This window comes from Schistocerca piceifrons, chromosome 4 (genome assembly GCF_021461385.2).
Source record: "Schistocerca piceifrons isolate TAMUIC-IGC-003096 chromosome 4, iqSchPice1.1, whole genome shotgun sequence".
In the NCBI taxonomy this organism is placed as follows: domain Eukaryota; kingdom Metazoa; phylum Arthropoda; class Insecta; order Orthoptera; family Acrididae; genus Schistocerca; species Schistocerca piceifrons.
The window spans coordinates 124,822,820-124,827,821 of record NC_060141.1 but is presented as its reverse complement, the minus strand read 5'-3'; the positions used below and the strand labels follow the sequence as shown (position 1 = coordinate 124,827,821).

Here is a 5,002-nt window from a genome sequence, read left to right as displayed (position 1 = left end):
CCAAGAGGCATTGTTATTTAGAAAATTTGAAATACAAAAATTTTTTGTTACCTCATATATATTGACGAAAAATACACTCTGATCATTACAACATCCCCATTCGAACATCATCGGCTGCCTAGCTCATCAGAACAACTGCACACGACATGCTCGCAACTAGTACTGCTATCAACATCGTCTCAACAAGCACTGCCCACGGCAACTTATGAACAAGCACTACTGCCCACAGCAACTTCTGAACAAGCACTGCCAGTGGAGGCGGCGGAATTAAACTCTTTGGCGCAATCTCTGACGCTGTGACTCAGTGTAGCCACCTTTCAAGCTCTCCTGCGAGCCTTGCAGAATTAGCACTCCTGAAAGAAAGGATATTGCGGAGACATGGCTTAGCCACAGCCTGGGGGGAAGGTAGGAGACGAGGTACTGGCAGAAGTAAGGCTGTGAGGACGGGGCGTGAGTCGTGCTTGGGTAGCTCAGTTGGTAGAGCACTTGCCCGCGAAAGGCAAAGGTCCCGAGTTCGAGTCTCGGCCTGGCACACAGTTTTAATCTGACAGGAAGTTTCACATTTAAAACAAATTACAATGAACAGAATTAAACGATTAAAATGCGAGGCCAACAGTGTTTATAAACTTTTTGTAGTGGTATGGGAGTAGCATGAATTTCGAAATATCTTAAACTATGAACATAAAAGCATATTAAATAAATGCCTGCATTTCAATTATGCATAAACAAGCATGAATTTCGAAATAAACTCAAACTAACACAAATTATGAACGATACAGAATATTAAATAAATGGATGGATTTCAGTTAAGCATAAATAATTTTTTGGACAAGAAATAAAATTTTTAAATGCACTTTTACTTATGTGCGATTTTGTAAGCACTTCTTGTGCCACTCAGTCAGCGCTAAGGCTCCTTCATGCACTAATTTTTTCTGTCGCACTACACATGCTCACACGGATTTTAGCATGAAGTACTGATCAACTCACATCAGTCTTTTGACCAAGTGCCCCACAGAAATCATGTCTGCCCCTCAATTCCGAGCTCCTCCGTTTATCATGACAAATTTGTCTACAAAGAAAACCAAAAGTAGAAGCCCCTCAACAAACCATTTCCCAAAACCTACCAGGATCCTCGCTAAAGAGTCCCTCTAGTGGAAAACGATACTTTAGGAGCAAAGTCACAAGGCGAACGACTGAATCACGGTAAGTTCAAATCCCCATAAGTTCTATTTAATTGATTTTAATCAATCCTTCCTACCTCCATGCACCAAAATTGCATACACATACAATTACATTTTTAACACGCTTCAAATTGACCACTAAATTTTTTGCCACACTCTTATAAAAAGCATAAATCAATACATATTTTACTTAAATCCACAAGGTCACTGACCTCCACGCACCCTCAGTGCCCAAACGTCCCCCTTTTGCACACATGCAGTGGCACAATAAACTAACAAATTACTTATGAATCCCCAAATAAACATAAAATTATCCCTCCAAAATTAATACCACTAATTACAAATTACAACAGCTTTTCATTTAACCCCTTTCTCTATTTACAGCCTCAACTCGGTCACGTTTCTTAAACCCAAAGGTTTTCCTGAGACAGGGTATTTTAAACGGTATGCATTTGGGTGAGGGCACTCTGCCACAACAACTGGTTCATGGTATAACTTTGGTTTCACCCCGGTCATGACTTCCAAAGGCGAGTACCCCATAGCCTTGCTTTTTACGCTGTTGAGTACATCCTCAAACGCGCTCACATACTCCACCTACTTGGAATGACGATTGCTGGCATACGTCCTAAATAAACGTCCTACTTCCCACAATACCGTTCACACGGGTTGCTCGCTGGATGGTAGACAGATATAGAGATATGTTGCATACCCTGGTCGTACATGAATGTGTTCCAATTGTTCGAAGTATGCTGTGATCCATTGTCAGGCAACAACCTTACTGGTTTTAAAATATTCTTGATGAAATCCTACTCCAGTTTGGTGATCAGAGTCTTAGTATTCACTTTCCGTATTGGATACAGTTTAATGAAGTTAGAGAACATGTCCATCACAGCAAAGATGTACTTCATGTCGTCGCATTATATGGGTAGTGGGCCAAAATTGTCCACAGCCAGTAACTTGACCACTTTAGTAGGTATAATGCTTTGCATTTCTCCCTGTTGTGTGGTCATGTAATATTTGACCTGTTGGCAATGGTCGCACGCCACCAGCTGCGAGCAGACCTGTCTCGCCAGTTTATTTACGTAGGCATATTCATCGATGATTTCGGTGCAGTTTTTGGCCCTGTAATGTCCGTGACTTAAATGGACATAGTCTATTAAAATCTCAGATGAGAAACCACCAATTGCGGACATTCAAACAGCAAAAATCAAATGTGATGTTGTGGCCCTCGACTACGTACCCTCAGATTCAAAGTTGAAATATTAAAAGATTTGAGTGGGTTTCGTTGTCTAGGGGCTGGACACTTAGTAGTATCGGGGCAAAGTTCGTTCTGAGCCACTCTGCATTGTTGCCAGATGTATCTAAGATGGTGGAGAGGACTTCATCCAAGATTGCAGCATGTAGATTTGACAATAGTGCATGACGTCACTAAAGATGGCGGATTTTGGCGGGAAGTTTGAATTTTGGCGGGAAGAAGGTCAATTGGGCTACCTCCACTAACATAACCTACCCTCCCCCAGAAAATGGCGGGAAGTTCAAATTGCAACAGGACAATGCAACACACCTAACAAAATGGTGGGAGAAAAGGACACTTGGCCTACCTCCACTAATCTAAGTCATCCAACCACCACCTCTTCCTAGGAACTGGCGTCAAGTTTGAATTTTGGTTGTAAAGAAAGGTCAATTGGGCTATCTCTACTAACATAAGAAAATGCCGGGAAAGAAAGGGCATTTGGACTAACCTAAGCCACCCAACCGCCACCTCTTCCTAGGGATTGGTGGGATAAGGTCTCAGTTTGCAATGGGCTGCTGGAGAAAGGAAGGAGTGTACTTTATTTATTTTGGAACAATTTATTTAGGGATAGAGTACATTTATCACAGTGATACAGAACCCACGCTCTGACATGTCACACAGCATACACACCTGCAAACTACTCCTAAATAACTCATGTATAATGCTCTACACAAGCATTTGCTAATTATAAACTGTCAAAATAATGCATTGCACAGCCTACAGACATGCAAACCACTCGTAAATAATGCAATACATTTACGTCCAGAGAGCCAAACAACTCGTAAATTGTCAAAATAATAATAAATCTAAAAGACTCTGCAAACATGCTTGCTAATTGTCAACTGTCGAAATCATGCACCAGTCTTTATTTAAATAATCAGAGACAGCACCACCATCCAGTGTTTTCGCCACGAGGTCTGCACTCCAACTGACCTAGTACACCGTACTGCCGCCAGATGGCGCTCTCGTATGTTCCAAGCACAAAAGAATGTATTGTGAATGAATCAAGCATTATGATTAGCTCTTATCGAATTTACCCTCCAAATTACTGATGCAACCGGTGTGGAAGCATGGCTCTTATCGAATTTATCCTCCGAATGACTGATGGGATCAGTGTGGAAGAACCATCTGCCTTTTCTTTCTTTCTGCAGACGAGAAAAGTACCATTCGGACTTACAATTTCTATGGCAGTTTTTGTAAGAGCATTGAGTAATGTCCTGGGGGAGGGTCTAATGAGCAAACTCGTGATATACGTAGATGGTATATTGATCTCTACAGAAACGTGGAATGAGCATTGTCGACTTTTGGAGGAGGTACTCAAGGCTCTGAGACGAGGTGGAATGACTTTAAAGCTCGCAAAATGTGTGTTTGTTTGGGCAAAAATTCAATTCCTGTGGAATATCCTTACTTCGGAAGGAATTTTACCTAGTTCCGAAAAATTAAAGACCATTGGCAGCTGTAATAGACCCAAAAGTAGGAAACAACTGAAGTCACACTTGGGCTTGTGCAGCTTCTACAGAAAATTATTGGGGCCGGGAGGAATAAATATTCCGAATTTATGCAAATTGTTGAAGAAAAATGCAGCTTGGAGGTTGACCGAGGAATGTGAAACGGAATTCCAGGGTATAAAAGATAAATTGTGCAATAGTAAGATGTTGTACTACCCAGATATGAATCTCCCTTTCTGTTTAGCATCGTACAGTTCGGACTATGGAATAGGTTGTGAGCTATTTCAGGAAAAGGCAGTTGATGGAAAAATTGAACACCATAGTGTGGCATTCTCCAGCTGCATGCTAAATAAGCACGAACGGAGATACAGCATTTCGGAGAAGGAGATGCTTGTGATCGTGCACGGATTTAAGAAATTCTGCATATATTTTGAGGGCAGAAAAGTGACAGAGTTGTTGGACCACTAGGCGCTGAGTTATCTGCAGGTCTGCAGGATGCTGAATGATCGCTTAAAGCGTTGGGCAATGTTCATGCTGCAATTCGAATATGAAATCCGCTACATCAAGTGTACAGAAAATTGTGTTGCCGATGTTCTGTCCAGATTACCAATGGGGGCGGAAGATGATGGAAGGGAGGAGCCAAACGAATTTAAGCTACTGTACATGAAGGGGGTAATGGGGGGTGAAAGAAATTCATGCGGTGTGCAAAGATATGCGGCGAGCACAAAACGACGATCGTGACCTGAAACACATTAGAGAAAATTAGGGAAAATTTAAGTGTACATCAAAAGGATAGGCAAATGGGAAATGGAGGTGATATATTTATCACAGTAGACAAGAAATGCAAATCCATCAATATAGAAACTGAAGCTACATGTGAGATTGTTTGGGCAAGACTCAGTATGGGGATGAAATGATAATTAGATCCTTCTATCGCCCACCAGACTATAGCGTACCCAATACCAATATGTAATAATAATATTTTTGCAAGTGAAGTGAGACATACAAAAACTACGAAAAAAAAGATCGTGTGATTATGAAATGCGAACAATTACGAAAATAAATAGTTTAAAAGACAA

General features: G+C 41.2%; 1 non-coding gene across 1 annotated transcript; it reads left to right on the top strand.

The window, feature by feature from the left end:
- Positions 1–458: 458 nt before the first annotated feature.
- Positions 459–533, top strand: Trnas-cga. Its single transcript has one exon. It is a non-coding gene; the product is annotated as a tRNA-Ser (tRNA).
- Positions 534–5,002: the final 4,469 nt, after the last annotated feature.